The sequence below is a fragment of the Pinus tabuliformis genome, chromosome 9 (assembly GCF_031772625.1).
Source record: "Pinus tabuliformis cultivar Carrire ecotype Pingquan chromosome 9, CPIR1, whole genome shotgun sequence".
Classification (NCBI taxonomy): domain Eukaryota; kingdom Viridiplantae; phylum Streptophyta; class Pinopsida; order Pinales; family Pinaceae; genus Pinus; species Pinus tabuliformis.
Genome location: NC_142307.1, coordinates 854,889,691 through 854,912,032, shown reverse-complemented (window position 1 = coordinate 854,912,032; position 22,342 = coordinate 854,889,691). Strand labels below are relative to the sequence as shown.

The window sequence follows — 22,342 nt, the reverse complement described above, 5'->3', positions numbered from 1 at the left end:
CAGGTTCACCGCGTGATGTAGATGTACAATTCCTAAATTTCAATCTAAGATGATAAACAATCGTTTAATCTTCTTTTTGCAATGAAAATCCTAGCTACTAAAGAAAGAGAGATGATATTCTTTCAACATAGAGCACAGAGCACACACTAGATGCACTGTCCTAAATCAAACCAACAAGTAGTCTAAATGCAAATGCACATGCATGTATTTGTTTTCAGCTTTCTTAATGTGTGAATGACAAGAAGAATGCTAAGTACAAATCTGAATTATCTTTTCAAAGCGACAGTACTAACAAATTTCTCTTCAAAAATGAAAGGAAGATAATGACAACGCTTTACTATTTCGAATTGAAAACTTCTTTCGACACTTGAAAAACTACTAATTCAAATCAAATACAAGAGTAACTGTATAATCGACCATCAGGAACAATGGAATTCTTTTCTTTGACTGAAAACGAAACTTTCAAATCAAAAGACGACAGTTCGACTATGCTACTACTTTGTAAAAGAGAACTGAAAATAGCGGAAAATACATAAAAACATTCACAGTTCTTTGCAAAATGGAGGTGGAATGGTGGAAATGAAGGGGGTTTCCACAATGGTATACTGATCATAGACAGCAAAAATCCATAATAGAGCTAAAAAGAGTGAAGAAAAACCAAAACTTGGAGGCAAAATTAGCCTTTTTTGATCATCGCACCTATAACACAGGGAAACAGGGATGAATCCCACCTACTGCACACGGGAGGTGCGATGCATACTAGTTTCCTTGAATAGAGGGTGCGATGGTACCAGGACGAGACTTTACTTGGCTCTTGGTCACAGTGTGCAGCTCAGTTCCGGGATTTAGGCCGAGTAAATGATGTACAGTAAATAGAAATTGCAGGGGCTGATCTAATGAGGTGTCTAGAGCCACCACTAGGGAAATTAGAAGGTTTGCAAATCAATTGTTCAGTTTATAAACAAAACTTGGAGATAGACTGAAGCAGCATTGATCTACTTTGCACTTGCATAGAAAATGCAGTTTGAAGGCTATATGGCTTGACTTCAGGCTCCTTCTGTAAGTTTATAAAACAAACAAATATAGACAAACAAACAATCTCTTCGCTCCCCAGCGGAGTCGCCATTTTTTTATCAGGAAATATAGTGTCCACTCGAATCTGCTAGTCCCACTAAGACTAGTAGCTATCTTAGAAACAAACAAACTAAAACCACTTTCATTTTCCTTTATGAGAAGTAGATAAGAGTGGAATGAAGGACACCAACCTCAGTCTTGCACTTGGTTCCTTGCTTGATTCCTCTCCTTTCTAAAAGATCCTTGTCACTTCTCCTTTGTCTACCTAGCTTCAAAGAGCACCTGTGGAATCAAAGCAACATAATACTATCAAAGAATAGAGATCTACAATCATAAACAATATAGGACCAAATATATATTGACCACACAAATGCATATATCATCAAACATACAAGAATGTGGAGGAAAACTTGAATAGCTTTATTAATAATCAAGAATAGCAAAGAGGATTACAACCAATTGTTCTGACACAGCGTCATCCTCTAGCATGAAAGCCCTTCTTTCACCTCATGAAAAGCTTAGATCACCCAACACTATGATATTCCAACAAGAAACCAATAGCACTTCCTTACAACATACAAAGTTCCAGCCTCTGGATCTCTGGGATGAGGGATCCATACATAGATGATTGCAGCGGGGTGAGTCAGCTTCTGGGATTCTAATTAGTGTCCTCTCTCTTATAGTTCTTGATTCCACTTGGAGATTGATGATGTCTTACTCATCCCTGGGCGAATTCAGAGAGGCAAGTGTCACAGGAGAAGTTTCTGGAAGATTCCATGGTCATCCACCTCACAGACTGACTCTACCATTTGTCCACTCTTGCCCATCGCACCCCATTTTCAGTATGCATCGCACCTCCCATGTGCATTAGGTGGGATTCATTTCATTTTGACCATGGAGTAGGTGAGATGGTCCAGTTTTGACCAGTTTTGAGCAGTTTTTCATGGAGAACTTCTGGGAGATGCTGTAATCAGCTGACCTTGTTCTTTTAGGGTGTGGAACAACACTTTTAGGGACTTAGGAGCCCTTGGTTTATGGACATGTTTGATTGCGGTTTCAGTGCCCAAAAATGTCTATAACAGACCTCATTGACCTCCTTTTTAGTTATAGGTCTGTTAAGATTAAAGTTATCCTCTCTAGATACCAGCTTAGATTTATGTTTGGTTAAGTCCTTGATGAAAGGTTCCCTTACTGGAATGTTTTCCTGAGCAATGCCTCGGAAGTGCTGAACTAACACTGCTTCTATCTCCTCATGGGATTGATGTATCTGCCCATCCTCGTCCTTAATCGAAGAGATCCTGTTGTGAGTCTTGTTTGCAATAGTGGCTCTATGGAAAAATTTAGTGTTACGCTCTCCTTCTTTTAGCCATTGAACTCTATATTTCTATCTCCAAAACATTTCCTCTTGTTTACACAAATTTTCCCATTCTTGATGATGCTTCTCTACTTGATCATTTTTGTTTTTATCAAAACCTTCCTTGATCATGGCTTGGTTGAGCTCCTGAATTTTATTTTCCACGGATATCTTTCTTGCAAAAATATTACCAAATTAATTCTTGTTCCAAGCTTTTAGCCTCAGCTTGATGTGCTTTAATATTTTGTGTAGTAGGAACATTATTGATCCCTAAATCTGCAAATCCTCTGCCCACCATTTTTCAATGTTGCTGATGAATTCTAGGTGTGAAAGCCAAATATTCTCAAATCTGAAAGGTCTATTACTTGGGGTACATATGCCTTGGATCTCCATTTGAACCGGCCAGTGATCTGAGCCTCCAAAAGGAAGAACTCCTGCTATTATTTCCTTATCTATAAGCATGAGATCCTCAGAGATCATGAATCTATCTAACTTGGAGGCTACCTGGGAATCCCCTCCTCTTTTATTGTTCCATGTGAAGAGGCCATTGTTTGTCTCAATGTCAACAAGCTTCATGTTTTCTGAAAAGATTTGGAAGGCTAAAGAATCTTTACTTAGAGCTCTTGTACCCCCTTTTATCTATGAGAGAGATCTAATCATATTGAAGTCCTCTCCCATGATCCAAGATATTCCTACATGTCTAACCCAGAGATCCACCAAGGACTCTATAAACCTGAGTTTGTCATCTATCCTTTGAGGGCCATAAACATTCGTGACTAGATAAGTGTCCCTATCTCCCACGGGCTGTATAACCACTGATAAATAATTCGTCGATGCCTCCACATCAATTATGCCAATTTTTTGGGGATTCCAAAGAGTGAGGATACCCCCTGCTGTATTTTATGATTTAACTTCTAGAAACTCAAATCTACTGAGCCATTCACTATGGACTTGCCTTAACTTTTGAATGGAACATTTCATTTCTTAGATGAAAATTATATCCGGAGCTGCCTGTTTCATTCTATTACTCAGCATTCTCTGTTTTATTTTACTGCCTAGACCTCTAATATTCCAAATTGTGAACTTCATAATTAAAGATTGGTAAAGGAGTAACTGGTTAGATATTTCATCTTACCTGAGTCTATCATAAGCTTTCCACACTCCATCAGTAGCTCGTTTTGCTTTTTCCTGCCTCTTTTCTTTCCTAGATTTCTCGGTGCTAACCTCGGAGTCGTTTTTACTGTTTTCACACCTTCATTACTCTATCTTTCAATGTTGTTTTCTCCCTCCAAACCCTTTGCCTGAGTTTTCCATAAGAATAATTGTTGTATTCTATTAAACTCTTCTTGCAGTAGTGATTCTACCCTACTGGTTGTTCCCTGAATCAAGAACCCTTCTAGATCAAGGTTTTCTCTATCAAGAATCTCTTGTAGCTCATGGTGCTCCATTTCCATCTCACTCTGGGTCATTTCCTGATCCATTTCTAGTTCTGTATCACTCATCATGATCCCTTTCCATTTTTCTTTTTCCTGTGTCTGATCACGATTTTCTTCTTTCTCCTTCTTCTCATATCATCCATTCGTTACTTGATCTTCTTCTTTTATTTCTTCATCCTCTTCGAGAACTTGGAACTAGTTCTGACTAACCTTTTGTCCTTCATTTTGGTGTTGCTTTGGCCCTTTTTTGCCGCTTTTTCCTTTATTTACTACTTTGTGAAAGCTATCAGTGTCTTTCATTGTGTTAGTTTTGCTTTTGTTCTCTACTTTATTGAGAGGGCGGTCTCTTAGAAGGTGCCCATGTTCATGGCATCTACGACATCTAAATGGAATATGTTCGTAGTCTACTATTTGCACCCATTCTTCATCAAAAACCTCCAAGATGACCTCATCCAGAAGAGCTCCGGATAGATCCATCTCCACACATATCCTTGCAAAGGAGGTGTATTTTCCCCTCCTTGTGGCTTTATAAGCTTTGACAAACCGAACTAATTTATTGGCTATGGTAGCTAGTGATTCCGTTTGCCAATAATCAAGTGGTAGAGAATAGAGTCTTACCCATACTGGGACTAAAGTAAAAGTTTCCCGCTCTGATACAAAGTTCATCATCCATGGCCGCATATAGAGACCTGTTGCTACATAGAAGTAGGGCTCGCCTTCAAACACTCTGTCTTTATCTTCAATGTTAGTGAACACCACAGTGAAGAATCCCTTGGACCCCAGATGTAGATCAATGCTCCCTTTAGGCTTCCAGTGGTATTTGATCCATGTTTGTAAAGCTTTTTCAATGGGCCATAATCCCATGAATTTGCAGATGATTGCATAAGTCCGCATGTGATCCCTATGTGCCTGCAGTGCTGGATCATTTAAAACTACTCTAGGAGTGATTTCAGCTTTGGGTTTACACGGTCCCTTCTATTTTTTGTCTTTTGTTCCCTGTTTTTTGTCATCTTCCTCCTTGTCTTTTGTGCTTTTATTCTCCTTCATTTTGGTTCCTTCTATTTCCTCTTCCCTATTTCTTCTTCCTTCCTCAATAGTACCTCTGCCATTTTCTGGAGGTTTCTTGCCCTTATTGGCCACAACCTCCTTGTAGGAGGGAGTGGAGCTCCCTCCTCTACGCCCTTCCATGGAGAAAAACCTCTTCAGCAAATTGAAACCCTATTTGCTCGTGCTCCTCTCCGCCAGTCCTTCCGCTCAAAAAATCTAAACAAAAACAATTTTAAAACATACTCACCGCCAAATGTTTTCCCAAATATTTCCCTATTTATTAAACTGGGCTACTTTTCTCCTTCAAATATCACTAAGCGCTCTAGCAGTGAGAGCCAAAGACTAAAATTCATTATCATTATATGGTATGGTAATGAATAGTTCAGATCTTAACATTGATGCATGTCTTATCCTTTATATCTGATGATCTAGGTATATCTGAAGTAGAAAATTGCAGCGAAGGTATAAGTAATTATTTTCAAATCTGTATGTTGGTTCCCTTTGGGGAAAGTGCGTATACACGCTGGTTCGACACAGCCAAGTAGCATATACATTATGAGATTCGATATTTGAGGTTGTTGTTGGTTCTAGTGGTTGTTGCAGGGTTCTGGGTTTTGCTATGTGTTCTGGTAACTGTGGGTTTCAGTGATTCAGTAGTTAGGTGATTCAGAGATTGATGATGCAAATATAGTTGATGATCGTATTATAGTGGTGATTGATTTTGTATTGATGGATCCAGTCTAAAAATTTATGAAATGTGGTCCCTGGAAGAAAAGAGAAGGTTGTAGCCTTCTGTAGGTCGACGCCTACGTACTAGTAAATATATCGGCTAGTACAAGAGCTAGGGGGTTGTAGCTCCCTTCTAGTAGAAGCTGGAGAGTGACAAAAGGTTGTAGCCTTCTTCAGGTGGGTGCCAACGTACTGGTATGAGTTTGCGCTAGTACAAGATTGTAAATGGGTTTTTCTTATCTTAAAGAAAACAACAACAAGTGGTTTTTGTCCCGCATTGGGTTTCCACCTTATATCATAGTGTTCATGTGTGTGCCTTATGTGTGATGATCTATTCTGTTTTTATTGCACCTGGTTACTGTTTATATGCTTAATGGAGTTCTGATATGATGAATTAACTGAATCATAAGTTTGCTGAATATACGCTAGTTGCATTAAGCATAGTTGCGTGTACACGCGGGTTCCCTTAACTAAAGTAGCATATATGAATTTGAATATGGAAATGAAAAGTAACTGGTTTGATAATACTAATTCACCCCCTCCCCCTCTCAGTATTATTTCCAACAATTGGTGTCAGAGCAAGTCCTTCAGAAGAAGCTTGATCACTTGAAGGAAGATCCATCATCATGAGTAATCAAAAAAGAGAGGGATCCATCAGACCACCAATCTTTGATGGGAGCAATTTTGTTTACTGAGGATAATAACCACAACCTATCTACAATCGCTTGGAACAGATATTTGGGAAATCGTGGAAGGAGGATATACATTTCCATCAGCAATTCCTATAGATACGGCAGGTAGAAAGCAATATGAAATCAATGCTAAAGTTGTTACTATCTTATTAGCAAGTTTGTCAAAATCAGAGTTTGTCAAGGTCATGTAGCTCAAATCAGCCAAAGAAATATGGGACAAAATAATTCTAAGCTACAAAGGAGATGCTCAGGTAAAACATGCTAAGCTTCATACTCTTAGAATTCACTATGAAACTCTTAAGATGCATAGTGATGAAAGCATAGCTAAGTACTTCCTACGTATAGATGAGATTGTCAATTGTATCAAGAATTTGGGTGAATAAATTAAGTTGTCTTAGTTGAGAAAGTTTTGAGATCCTTGTCTGCTAAATTTGAACCCAAAGTGTCTGCCATAGAAGAAAATCAAGATCTGTAGAATATCACTATGACTCAGCTTCACGGAATCTTAACTGCTTTTGAAATGAGAAAAGGAGGACCATTAAATATGAGAGAAGCCGCATTTAAAGTATCAACAAAGGGAAAAGAAAAATTCAATGAATCAGGATACATTTCACAAGAAGAATATGAGGTAAATTTTGTCAAGAATCTTCGACGGGGATCTGGAAGGTTCAAAGGTAAGCTACCTTTCAAATGTTTTTCTTGTGGTAGAGTTGGTCATTACGCTACTAGATGCCCTCATAAAAAGGAAAGATGTCTAAAGAAGGCAATAGAAGTTATTATACTCATAATAATAGTGATCACTCATCCAATAGTGATGAAGATAATCAAGAAATTAAACTTCTCATGGCATATGAAAATAATGATGTAAAAAAGAGGAAGTTACCAGACTAAAAGTTCAGCTGGAGATAGTAACTAGAGTAAGGGAGCAGCTGCAGGATGTAGTAAAAGATCAAAGCATAACAATCCAGAGACTTGAATCTAAGATCCTCTCTCTAAAAGAAGATCTTGAAGACTCAAAGAAGCAGAATGAAGAACCTCTTGAAGAACAAGAGCATGAAGTGCTCGAATTAAGGCAACAAGTGGAAAAAGGAAGAAAAGCTGAAGAAAACATAAAGAAGCAATATCTAGAAAAGGAAGAACAACATTAGGTTGAGGTAAATACCTTAAAAGGTAAATTAGAAGAAAAGGATAAACTGTTATGATTTCAAGACAATACTAAGATTTTGGATGATATTCTTAGTAGTCAAAGATCCCCTGCTATCAAAAATGGTCTTGGTTTTTATGGAATTATTGAAGGTGAATCTAGCTCATAGGGTGAGGCAAGGAACTCTAATGCAAAACCTGAAATGCTCAACAAGGAGATAAGAGGTCAACCCCAGCAACAACCGAGGAAAGAAATTCTTCAAAGAAAACCTTTTGCTCCTAACTGTGGAAGTGATAAACGGTTATTTCCTCATATGAATAATGTTGAATGTTATGAATGTCATAATCTTGGACATGTTGTAGCCAGATGCAGAAGTAGAATGGTTCAAGACCATCACACAGAAAGATCATCATGTTCCAAGTACTTTAAGGGATATTGTTTTGCTTGCAATATGTTTGGTCACAAAGCTATTGATTACAATAAAAGGAATATGAAACATGTAATATGTTATGCATGTAACAAGTTTGGACATAAAGTAAAGGAATGCAGGAGAAAAATTCAGACATCAAATCAAAAGGAGCATACATCATCACAATCTTAGGTATTAAAGAAGACAGAATTAGTGTCAGAAAGACGTGGCATAACTCAGTTAGCAAACATAATAGACCTAGGGGAAGCTGAAAGTATAAACCTTTAGTATTCCAATTCACATACGCAGATATTATGAAGAGATGTCACATATATACGCGAGTTAAAGGCTGCAGTGTCGTGTATATGGAGCTTTGAAGAAAAAGCAGCAGAACAAATTCAGGGAAAGAAGTCTGATATGGTTCAGTCATGGTATATGTTGGTTGGCACAAGTTCAGGGGGAGCATATGCTTCAAATAATGCATTGTTGGCATTATGGTTAGAAGTCTTTGGTGATAATGCTTATGTGGCTAAATTATACATCTTGCTACTTATTGTTGGTTGGCCAAGAGAATGGTATTGTAGGTTACAGGTCTGGATGCTGGTGACAGATGCTTATGGTTCAGATAATATATGGTGTATGACAGTTGTTGATGATTATCATGGTCTTTTTTAGATTGTTGGTCTTTGTTATAAAATTCATGAATATCATTTGGTGTAAAGGTCTTGTAAAGACCTAATTTGTACGCCCACTATGCATGGGAAGGATGATGTAATAATTTCTATTTTTAGTCATGTATAAACATTTGGTATACCCCCACTTGGTTGGGTGGATGAGTCAAAGTTTTGTATCCCCACTTAGTTGGGATATTGATGTATGTATGAGTCATTGGTGATAGGAAGGTCATACTCACTTAGTTGAGTTGTAGACTCATGTTATTCTATTGAAAAATATCTTTGCAGACTCGGCATGTGCTCAGGGGAGCATGGATGGATTGATACATCTTAGCATGTACAAAGGAGGAACTCAATCAGAGATTTCAGCATGTACTCAAGGGGAGTATGGACAGCAGAATGTATATCAAGGGAGAGAATATCTTGGTCCGCTGTTTGCCCTTGATGTCAAAGGGGGAGAGTGACTTGGTGTGGTTGTTGCCATCAAATCCAAAGGGGGAGATTGTTGGCATTATGATACATGTATGACACAAGTGTTTTCCTTGATGGCAACTCTCTCAGATGAAAGATCACAGTATAGCAGGTAAATAGCAAGAATGAAGAAAGAAATGTATACGCAGGTTCACTATATACCAGGTCACGTATACATGCAAGATCACTATATACAAAGGTGTGTATATCATACACACGCACTTTCACAGAAGGACCGCGTACATGTTGGAAAACTAAGTTTTGGTCTGTGGTATTTGGTCCATGGTATTTGGTCCGAGGTAATGACCCCAGGTATTGGGTCCAAGGTATTGGTCCTACGTGGTTTTGGACCATGGTATTGAGAGAGGCCTAAACCTACATAAGGAGAAGAAGATCATTAGGCCAAAAGTGAAAAAGTGCAAGTGATGAATATCTGATGAAGTGAGAGATCTAGTATGCAGGTTATGGGTATGTGATGCTTCGTCAAGGATGCACCTATGTGGCGAATGAAGGTTAATGGACCAGGATCATGAAGACTAAAATGCATTATCATTATATGGTATGATCATGAATATTTTAGATCTGAATACTTATGCATGTCTTATCCTTTATATCTAATGATCGGGGTATATATGAAGTAGAAAATTGCAGTGAAGGTATAAGTAATTATTTTCATATCTGTACGCTGGTTCCCTTTGGGGAAGTGCGTATACACACTGGTTCGACACAGCCAAGTAGCGTATACATTATGAGATTTGATATTTGAGGTTGTTGTTGGTTCTAGTGGTTGTTGCAGGGTTCTGGGTTCTGCTATGTGTTCTGGTGACTGTGGGTTTCAGTGATTCAGTAGTTGGGTGATTCAGAGATTGATGATGCAGATATAGTTGATGGTCATATTACAGTAGTGATTAATTTTGTATTGATGGATCTAGTCTGAAAATTTATGAAATGTGGTCCCTGGAAGAAAAGAGAAGGTCGTAGCCTTTTGTAGGTCGGCGCCTACGTACTAGTAAATATATTGGCTAGTACAAGTGCTAGGGGGTTGTAGCTCCCTTCTAGTAGAAGCTGGAGAATGAGAGAAGGTTGTAGCCTTCTATAGGTGGGTTCCTGCGTACTGGTATGAGTTTGCACTAGTACAAGATTGTAAACAGTTTTTTCTTATCTTAGAGAAAACAGCAACAGGGGGTTTTTGTCCCACATTGGGTTTCCACCTTATATCATGGTGTTCATGTGTGTGCCTTATGTGTGATGATATGTTCTGTTTTTACTGCACCTGGTTACTTTTTATATGGTTAATAAAGTTTTGATATGATGAATTAACTGAATCATAAGTTTGTTGAATATACGCTAGTTGTATTAAACACAGTTGTGTGTGCACGTGAGTTCCCTTAACCGAAGTAGCATATATGAATTTGAATATGGAAATGAAAAGTTACTGATTTGATAATACTGATTCACCCACGCCCCCTCTCAGTATTATTTCCAACAGATTCCCCTATGGTTTGACATGAGCATGAACTTCATACCAAGGAGGTAGTGCTTGCACATTTTCAAAGAGTGAACTATAGCTACCAATTCTAAATAATGTCTCACATAATTTTCCTCATTTTTCTTCATCTTTCTCGATTCATAGCACACCACTTTACATTCCTAAATTAAGACTCCATTGAGTCCCTCTCTGCATACATATGTACACACCACGGAATATTTATTTCGATATGTGATTCTCATCACTTCCGGACTGGTGAGAAATTGTTTCAATTACTTAAATCTTTCTGCACATTCTGAAATCCATTCAAATGTTTTCCCTTTCTTCTGCAAAGTTGTAATGGGGTGACCTATCTTGGAGAAATTCTGAATATATATCATGTAGTATCCTACCAATCCCATGAATGATCTAATCTCATCAACGTTCTTTGGAGTTTGCCACTCCCTTATGGCTTTGATATGTTCAGGGTTAACTGATATGCCTTCCTTAAAAGAGACAATGTGCCCTAGATAATGTATTTGTGATTGGAATAAGTCACATTTGTTGATATTTGCATAGATCTTATGTTATCTCAACATTTATAACACTGTAGCCAAATTGTTTTCATGTTCTTGTTCTTTTTTTTAATAGATTAAAATGTCGTCAAAAAATACTATGAAAAACTTATCCAAGTATGGACGCAGCAATCCATTCATCAAGCACATGAATGTGGCTGGGGCATTGGTGAGTCCAAAGGGTACCACTATGAATTCGTAGTGCCCATATCTTGTAACAAAGGAAGTTTGATGGATATCTTCCTCCTTAATTCTCACTTGATGGTAGCCTAACCTTTAGTTAATTTTGGAGAAATTTTGTCTACTCTTAAGTTGTCAAAGATATCAGCAATCCTTGGTAATGGGTACCTATTATTAATGGTTAATTTATTCATTTGTCTATAACCAATGCACAATTGAAGAGTTTTATCTTTCTTCTTTACAAATAATACTAGTGCACCCGAAGGGGACACACTCGGCCTTACGTAACCCTTGTTGAGCATCTCCTTCAACTATAATTTGAGCTTAACCAATTTTGGTAGCCTTGGATGTTGGTGTTTCTCCTGGAACTAGTTCGATAGAGAAATATTTCTCCTTGTGAGGAGGAAATCCAGTAACTTCCACTGGAAAAATATCTACATATTGTTGCAAAATAGGGTACTTTGGAAGTAGGTCAGCCTTGTCATTTGATATCCTACCAGCTTCCTCGCTCTGGAGAACTTTCACTACAAACAACATGCATCTTTTCCTGTTGCTATATTTGGCTTGCATATTAGTGAGAATCCTCACTAATATGGATTTTCTCTTGCCTTGAAACACTCTTTTTATTCCTTGCTCATCCAAGCATTCTATTTCTTTCTCATAGCAATATACATTAGTTTGATGTAGGTACAACCAATCCATGCGCAATAGTAATTCATACCCACCCAATGGTAAAACATTCAAGTTGGCTATCATGGGAATGCCACTGAGCTCCATTTCACACACCCTTACCCAATGGTTGATTCTTCACCTTGTGCCTATTTCCAACTAAACCAACCAAAGTTCTTGGTGCAATTCCTTACCCAATCCACACTTCTCCGCAAGTTTTGGATTGATATAACTATAATTGGAACATAGATCAATCAAAATGGAAATGACTTGTTGTTGTAGCTTACCTTCCATCTCAGTGATGGATGCCTAGTGATCTTCTTGGAGATTTTCCATTGCTACCTAAACTCTAGGCATGCTCTGAGCTACTTCACCCACTGTGCTCGCCTCTTAAGTGTTATAGATATTTCATCCAACATTTTTCCAATGTGGGAAATATCTTCTTTTGTGGTCCCCACCACAGGTCCAACACTTGAGTGTTTCTCCGCCTTTAAACCTTGGTTGTGATATCACTGATTGCTACACATTTTTCTTGTTAGCAACAATGGAATTTTGTTGAAACCACCATGCCTCAATTGGGTACTTTACTTCCTTCCTATCTAGGTTTTTCTTGGGCCAAATATTATTACATATAGCATTTCTCTTGGCCTTTCAGTTGCTCCTAACCTCAGGTCTATGTTTTTCTCAATTATAGAAATGTTCTAATTTCTTTATAGCATCCTTCATGGTTTGGCATTCGAGCAACTGAATTTTATCTCTAAATTCCATTGGCAACCCGTTAACAAACCTTTGAACCTTGGCCTTCTCATCCTTGAGATATGTTACATACCTCAACAGTTCCAGAAATTTGGTGACATACTCATCACAGGTTAACTAACCCATTTGGAGTTCATAAAACTCTTTTGTTTTTCTATCATAGTACAACTCAGACATGTATTTCTCTCTAAAGAGCTCCTCAAGCTCCTCCTAGGTTAGCCCCTTCTTAGTAATGGCTGTCACATTGTTCAATTCTTCCCACCATATGTCAACTTTCCCTTTCAAACTATATGCAAAAATCCTAGCCTCATAGTCTCAGAATAGTCATCTATTATGAAAAAAATCTTCATTCCCAACAACCATGCTTCTACATCCTTTACCTTCTTCATATGCCCATCAAATGTAGGTGGGTTTTCCTTCTTAAAATCTTCAGGCATATGCTATTTTTCCTTATCCTTTCTTATGAAGTGATGGTGATGTCGAGAATGGTAACACCCCTAGGCAACCAATTTAGATTGTCTACTGGAATACTACACCTACGTGTTGGTCCCTCGTCCTGGAGTTGTTAAACATTATCCTCCTTACATAGTGTTCTCACTTCCTTTCTTGTGCCTTTTCTTAGACCTGCCACCATATTCTCCATTGGCCCTTTCTTCTATTTCTTAAAGGCTTTTTTTGTCTCTATTACTACCCTTCCTCTCAGATTTCTTTTGCCTCTGCCAATCCGAGAGACATTGCATGATGATTTTGTTTATCTCTACTTGCCTTTCTTCAGTTCTTACGAGCCTCTCTTTATCATCCTTAAATATTCTTAGCTCATCCCTTAGGATTCTCAAGGTGTTCATCTAGTCTAGGGAATGACGCCCTCCCCCTTGGCCAACTGATCTCTCCCCTTCATTAATTCTGACCCCATCACTTTCATCTTGTGATTGATCAGAACTATACTCAACCATTCCAGTCCTCATCACCATTCCTTCTTTTTTCTACTCATGCTTATGATTTGTTTTCAATCACACACATTCTTATGTTTACTCATTCTTATGATGCATCAATCATTCAATCTCTTTATCATGATAATCAAAACAACAACATATCTATGACCTCTAACCATCAAAATAAATAACATGACTGTGGTCTTATTTTTGTATGACTTTCATTAATGTTAGGTTACTTCAAAGTAGGGATCAGTAGGTTAATTCGAGTTTTAACATTAGACAATTACTTAGTCAAATACTTTTTTCCCTTCTTTTTTTTATTATTACTCACACATGTTGAAGACCATCCATCCTAGCTTTCAACTTGGGCTCTGATACCACTATGTAACATACCCAACTACCCTGGACTCTCATTTTCATTTTTCTTCCACTTGTGCTCTTTCCTTCCCTTCTTGTCCCATTTTTTTGTCAATGTTTATATCACAATTTTCCTCCTCTCATTGGATCAATAGCCACCTATCTCCCACTCCCATGCAAATGTATGCCATAGACCCGCTAATGGTCAGTTAAGTGCAAGAGTCAAGGTGTGTACACTACTTCACTCATCAACACTACAGACGTCCCAAACCTCATCCTCTGACTAAGTCTAGGTAGGACCATGTTCAGCACAGGACGTACCTCCTTCCCGAAAGCCCAACCTTGACTTCTGACCGAGTTGTATCAGTACACTATGTGATTCTCTATGCCTCACTCTGTTTATATGCTTCACAAAATCTGACTATTCAAGGTCAACCCATTCTCGAGCATAAGGCTTACTTCCTTCTGACAGCTTGACCTCCTACCTCTATTACATCCTAGGCTTAAATGATCATGGAACTCATGCATCGTCCCATGTGATCCCAGTTTCGAATCCACTGTTGATGTGTAGAGGTTTTATCTCCCATTCTAGATAAGGCTGGGGCGATCAATCTTTATAAGGAAAGGAATGCCCTTCTTGCTTCTTCCAAGGAAATTTGAAAATATTCTTGATACATCCCCTCCTATCACTGGTCGTTCAAATCCAACTTCTTCAACCAAGACTCTAGTTTAGTTGTCCTTCGAGCCCTTGAAACAATCACAAAGATTGACTATAATTCCTCCTTGTAGTTCTTCCATGGCTTGGTCAAGGATTTAATTTCCTCGCCCTGTAATGCCTTAGACAGGGATTTTTACAATCTCCCCGTGGACAAGTTCTACCACTTTGTAGGCTTTCTCGAACTGGTCTTCTCGACCACGACCTTGTCTCTAAGGCCTGGTAGACCTTCAGATCCTCATCATGGTTCCACCAATCTATAAAGGTTAAGTTGAATCTTCTCAGAGTGTTACCTCTCCTGAGCTTGGGTGATATCTACATTGAGGGTTTTCTTGCTTGTGGGCCTTCCCTATCCTTGGGTAAGAAATTCCTCACATGGCAACATTTACAGATTTCTAGCCTACTTGAAATATGAGGCTAAAGGGCATATAGATAAGGTGGAAGGACACTTATGGAAATCTGAAAGGCTCGTCTAGCCCTAGGAAATCTCTCCTCACCATTCACCCATTGCTTGCCTGGCAGCACAATAACATGTAACTAAATACATAACCTATAAATAATCACCGACTCTAACTCACAGGGGACTTATATGTAAACTACACATAATGAAATGGTCTTAGAACCCACTATCATCAAAGAATTAATTCAAGATCTCAATACTTTATCTATGGCCTCTAATTTATCATACAATTATTCTACTATTAGTCATGTATTATTCTTGTCACGGTTAAGCATGTCATTCAAGTTAAATTTCATCTCTCTAGCTTAGACGCCATTATTATGTGGCTTTATTGCACATATTTTACATTAGGTACTCTGTGGTTTCCCCCAATAAGTGATTAAACACCTTTACTTTCAGATTTAGCACAAACGTATACACATCCATATATATATATATATATATATATATATATATATATATATATATATATATATATATAGTATGCAGATTAGGAGAATATGCCCTCAAGGCTACACCACATACATAGACATTAACAACAAAAATACAGTTCTTGATTTCACAACCATACAACATGACTCATTCAAGTAATAAGAAAGATTATGCAAGTACTTATCTCTGAGTTTTAGGGGAAATAGAGTTTGGGAATATGATGCTCTATCCAACCATAGACAGTTCCAGCCACCACTACTTGTAGCTTCCACCCCCAACCTAGATTCCAGAGTCTCAGGGATAGAATTCTTGCTTCTGGGACTGCATGCCAACTACCAACTGAGCCAAGCACTCCAGAGGACTTCTTCCTCAATCTTGCAAACAGATGGCTTCTTTATTTATTAGTAGAGGGAGTGTAGAGGTTCCCCACCTCACCCCCAAGTGCACACACAATGATTCAACTCCTCCTAGGGAGTCCAAAATCCATTGTGCCAAAACGACAATGTTCAAATTCTTTAATAAAGTTTTCATCTTCTTTTGCTTTAGGCTAGTCTCCTCCCAAGATGTGACGAATCTTCGGAGTAGTTATCTCAACCCATGACCTGTAGGGAACCCAAGCTATTATAGTGCTCTAGAGATTTCATTCCACCCATAAATTCCAGGGACCCAAGATGTTATAGGGCTCTAGAGACCTCTTGCCTCAACCCACAGCCTCTAGGGACCCAAGTTGTTATAGGGATCTAAGAATCATATCTCAACCCATAGCCCCCAAGGAACCCAAGCTATTATAGGTCTCTAGAGACTAATACTAAACCACAACCTCGAGGAATAGAGAACCAATTCCCTTCTCTTCTCTTATCTTCATCTTTTCTTGTTGCAAACTACTTCTGGAGGTTTGCTTCTCATCCTCCCCTTGGTCTGCTTCTTGAACGAAAGAAAATCCTATGCTTCCCTAGGAAAAAGAAAGGTATATACTTCCCTTCCATGTATTGTTTCACTCTTTCCGCTTCGAATGCCTTTTTTCATTTTGCCCGGAGTTCAAGTCTCCTCTCTCCTCTTTTCCTTCTCCTCTTTGTTCAACATTTATGCCCCTTCCTTTATTGTTGCGTCCTTGTTGTTTTCATCCCTTCATAATTTTTTTCCTCTTTACTTGTGTTTTTCTCAATTAAGCATGGCCCTGGGTACTTTTCCTGAGCCCATTTGGTTTCAAGATCCATTCCCTTTACTTCATGCACCAACCAACCTTTAATGGTTGTGTTGAAGTTCAGTTTTATTCTTTGAACAAGAAACCAAAAAATCCCAAGAACTCCATCCCCAGCTCTGGAATCTGTGTCCCTTGACTCTCTCCCATTTTCTTCCATTTCAAACATTGCAAAATATTTACATCTTTTTTATATTTTGGCTCATACGAGAACCTTGGGTGGGGCTGTCACAGTGTAGATGACCCATTCTCCTGTGCCAGAGTTCTCCAACATCTCAAATCTGCACTTTTTCAGCCTTACTACTCAATGGAGTGAAATCTCCCACCTCAAGTTTGTATGTGTTCTTCATTGGAACCCTGATCCTCTTCACTTTCCCATTAGAAATATGTCTTAGAAAGTCATTCCCTTTACTTTAAATAATATCATAGCCTTTATCCTCCAATACTGCTATAGAGATCAAGTTCTTCTTCATCCCATGTACAAACATAACCTCTTTGAGGCGAAGAGGAGAGGCTTTCTCCATATCAAAGGTAACAATACCAATTCCTATAGCACTGTACCTCTCATCGTCCCTCATATTGATATGAATCTAGATATCCTTCTCTTCCAAGCTATTAAATTTCTCCTTACACCCTATCATATGGAATGAGGCACTGAAATCAAGGTACCACACACTCCGAATAGTAGTGTTATCCATACATGCCATTAGGGTGAAGTCTAATTCGATTTATGAAGTCAGTGTTTCACCTCCTGCTCCTCGTGAAGGATTCTTGGTAGACTTCTTGGGCATACATTTAGTTGCATAGTGCCTGTATTCATGGAAATGGAAAACTTATATCCTGCTCAAGTCTTTATTCTTGTCATTATTTTGGCTAGATTTAGGTTTGCTTTGGGTATTCTTTCCTTTGCCATTCTTCCCCTTTCCAACCAATGCAAAATTTTTGTTCATCCTCTATCTGGATGATGTTTCGTCTCTAGTATTTCTCATGAACTCCTCTTGAAGAAAATCGGACCAAAACCTTTCCCAATTTGATAAATTTTCCATTGCATTCACAAAGTCCTGGTAGTTGTGCCAATATTTGGGAAGGCCTAGAAGAGCTCATCTCAAAATTGTGTAAATCTGGGGAGATATTGTGGAATATTATCATTCTTTTGCATTCTTATGTTTCAAATTTTGTCTTTTAGGGCCAATTTTCTATGGTCACTACTATTTTTGAATAACTTAGTTAGTCTCTTCCACATAGAAAATGGTCTCTTTTCCATGGATATTTGAGACCACATGGTCTCTCACACCTTCCAAAATAATTCTTATGGCCTTTGTGACATCCTTCTTCCAAACTATTTTTTTTGCGTCAGAATTCTAGGGTTTTGCAATGTCAGTTTAAACATATTCTAACACACCATTATCATCAAACATTGCTTCCATGCTATGAAATTCGAGCTATCCTCTAAGGAATACTAAAATCTCAGTTCATTTAAAGATATCCTCTCGACCCTAAAGAAAAATTGTTGAAATGAACCTTCCAATTCGAAATTATTGAGTGAAATTTTTGATGTACTAGTTCTAATGTAATTTCGGGGATCTGATACCATGTAGAAATTCGATAGAAATTGCAACTCTTCAAGATTTTGAACTAAAAACAAGAGACACAATTCTACTCTACTAATATGTAGAATGGAAATCACAATTTAGAACAACATGAACAAACATGCAATAAGAAAAACCACAAGTACATGTTGATTTCTATGGGAACCCAACTGGGAAAAACCTCTCAAGCCTCTTTGCATTAATCAGTGGAAAGAGAAACTATTACAATTGCATGCTCCATCTTTGAGAGCAACCTGCAAAATAATAATTGTTCTCTCTTATGTATGAAAAGCTTTGGTCAACACTTAGCCAATTATTTTCTCATCTAGCCTCCTATTTCCTTGCGCAATTCCTAAGGACATTAACTCCTGAAGATAGGAATTTCTTCCTATTTTCTTTTGAAATTCCCAAGGATTGACCTCTTGACTGCCTGCAACAATTGTACATTCAAACTAGTATACAACTCATGCTACATGGGCTTGTCATCTCCACTTTCATTGAGGAATTCGAATTCCATGCATGCATTAGCTATTTTGGACTTATTGATCAGTTGATTGAAGATCTCTCATTTAGACTGTTGTCCCACTGTCCAACTGACCTTCAGCGAACTCTATCAATAGTTAGAGGTTAGTTAAATGAATACAACTAAAAATAAGTGAACTAGATTGCTAAAATTTAGCAATCACACATGCATAATTGAACTCCAAGCCCTCTAACTCAAATTTACTGAGCTAACTAGGTAACAAGAGCCATGTCACACTATTTAACTTTCTCCAAGTTTTCCTCCATATGTGGAAATTTGATTTACTCAATTTGACTAAGGCTAAAGCCAAATTGAGCCTTTCTTTCTAGATTTTTAACAAAACACAATGCGGATTTATAAATGATAAAAAAATATGTCCTAATCCAGCGAACATGGGATGCATATCTCCTTAGAGTGGCTTGTGTTATTCCCAAAAAGATTATAATTATGCACATTTGGGTGTTCCTCTAGCTAAATCCTTCATTTCCTAATGGGATATTCGGTAGGGGCATGATAGGAGAGGACAATGTTGTGGGTGTTATAGATACAGGTAAGTTCTGGGATGCATTCCCTTCCAAACGATTCAATTCAATGTCTTTTATTATATTACAAATATAAGTTTCTAAGTAGTATATTATGTACTTGACCATATAATTATTTTTTTTACAAGAATATGGCTTGAATTCAAAATTTTCAATTACAACCACATGGGACCTATACCATCCCATTGAAAAGGAATTTTTTAGGAAGGGGAGTTATTTAATTCAACAAACTGTAATAGGTTTGTTGTGTCTTATCCATCTCATTTCTCATTGATGCTTTATTCCTTTCCAATGAATATATAACACGTCCCTCTCGAGATTAGGGGTTGAATTTGACTAGAAGGTATTGTCTTTAAGAGAAATATGCTCATTCAGTTGAGATTTACCATTTATGTAAGAAAGAATTAGGTAACATTCAAATATTTTCCAACAAGGAGTACAACAAGTTTTTATTAGATTGAATTTTAGCTAGGTTTTCTTTTTTTGAAGTGCACAGATTGAACTTTTCAAAAATACATTTGAAATTAGAAGATATACAATTAGCCCTACCCATTGAGCCTCACACTGATTCACATGGCCTTTTGCTTTATCTTGGAATTTGTGTTATTTCTCCTATTCAAATTTGTGGAGGAACCTATGGGCATGACCAAGATAGTTATGTTTCTTTAGTGATACCCCTGAAGGCACTCTCTTTTTTGAACCTATGGTTTTCAAATTTAGCCTATGCCTCTTTATTTGTTTCTTATATATAGATGCTCAAAGGCCTCATGTCTATTGAAGTGAATTTCATGGCAATTTTGTAAATCTCTTTAGGTGTTTCCACTATTAAATATGGGAAATCCCAGTTCAAGCCCAAGGGTTCCATGTTATAATTGAGTGTTGTTCCTTTTGAGGAAACACAATTAGTCTTGATTGAAATATTTCTAACTGCTATGAGGTTTAGTATTAATCCAATAACATCATTGTAATATTTTTCCCCTTTACATTTTATATTCTTGTCAATCCCTTGGGAAATAATTCCATATTATAACAATCTCTTCTTAATTTTATATAGATATGAGGCTTTCTCTTGTGAACTATGCATGTGCACTTTTTCTAAACTTGGCAATTGTTTTTGGCTTGGTAAGAAATTCGCCCTTACAATGAATAGCTTAGGTATTGTCAAGGATTGTCTCCTAAATTCCTTATCATGGTTTGTTATAAAGGACAATAGCCAGTATTAATTTCTTAGGGTATGGCTTGTATTTCTTAGCAAGGAAAAGAATGATATTAATGCCTATATTGCCCAAGAAGGGTTGTTGATCTTGTTCTCATATGTATATTTACATGTATCAATATGATATAGCTTTATTTTCCTTTTATCTTGTGAAAGTGGTTTAGGGTTGTTTTAGGTGTATCTATTCCACCAAACTTGTCAGAGATTCCATCCACTCTCGTCCCTTTGAAATTGAAAATCCATGTGGTATAGGTAGTACAAACCATAAGAAAAGTTAAACTCTTGGTGGATAACAACTGTAGCAGTGGTAAATGTTCCATTAACAATTGAGTTTATTCTTTGTGGAAACCAGACCATTTATTACAGGATGAATAAAAAAAAGCTTCATTTTGTATTTGTCATTCTATCCATTGTTTCCTAATTCTATTTTGTTCCAATGATTGATCATAGGAATTGTTTGAGGCTGGAAAGGAACCAAATATCTCTAACATACTAAGATTATAGAACTATCTATGGGAGTAATTATGATATGTGAATGCACCCAATTGCTTCATTTTCCTTGGGAGGTAAATAAACTATAGTGATTATGATCTGCGAATGCACCCAATTACTTCCTTTTCCTTGGAATGTAAATAATCTGATTCCCATATTTGTGTTTTTAAGGAATTCCTTTTATTTATCTCCAAAACAAGCACTCAATAGGCCTTGAGATTATTTATTACAACCATTTGTGTGTACCCAATTTAGTATGCATTGCACGTAAATCCCTTGATATCCGCTACCCAAGATTAATGTTGCCTCCTCTAGGCATTGCTATGGGGTTCATTCTACAAGGAACTTGGCTTTTCCAAATGGGTATTTCATTCTTCACTAGATGGATATCCCATGGATGCACATTATTGCGAAAAAGTGGAGGGGACTATACTATTAGTTGTGGGCATCATGTTGCTTGGCATAGGGGAAAGGCTATTATCACCCTTCAATTCAATTTCCATTTGGCTCTTTTGTTGGCATGTTTGATTCCTTCCTATTCATACCTTAGTACAAAGTATTCATATTCCAGTTCCTTGAGTTACACACCATTGGGTGCTAAGGAACAAATATAATAATTGTAAGATTTAGGTGGCTCAAACATAAGAATTGCAAGATTTAGGTGGTTTTGGTGATGGAATTGAAGCCCAGTTTGCATTGGACTTAGATGAAGATGAAACCCATGAAACTTTACAAAGAAGCATGGAATAATGTTTGAGATGAATGGTGTCAATGGAATGTTTTCTTGAGTTTGTTTAAGGTTTAGCTTAAGCTATATTTTTTACCTGATCACTACAACATATCTAGTTGGTGATATGTTTCTCTATATTCAATGAGGTCACTCGTTCCATTATCAAGTATTAATCTGTTTCTATATAGGATTGACCAAAGGAATCCCTATATAGGCCAAATTAATGAAGTCATAGTTTCCTCTTCTATTTATTCTATGAAGGAATTTTTTGTACGTTGGAATACTATAAGCTTCCAACGTGAACTTGTCAAGCCATGGTGAGAGTGTGGGTGCTTAATACAAATGGAGTTATGATTCATCCTTTAGCTTCACGAGTTCAAAATCAAAATTAATTTGACTTAAGGGGGTTGTTTCTTCTTTTTGTCATTTTTAAACTTCATATTCGAAAGAGGATTGTAAAATTTGTTCACTT

The 22,342-nt window shown here is 37.5% G+C and overlaps 1 pseudogene; it reads left to right on the top strand.

The window, feature by feature from the left end:
- Positions 1-20,416: 20,416 nt before the first annotated feature.
- Positions 20,417-21,928, top strand: LOC149151473 (uncharacterized; annotated as a pseudogene).
- The last annotated feature ends 414 nt before the right edge of the window (positions 21,929-22,342 follow it).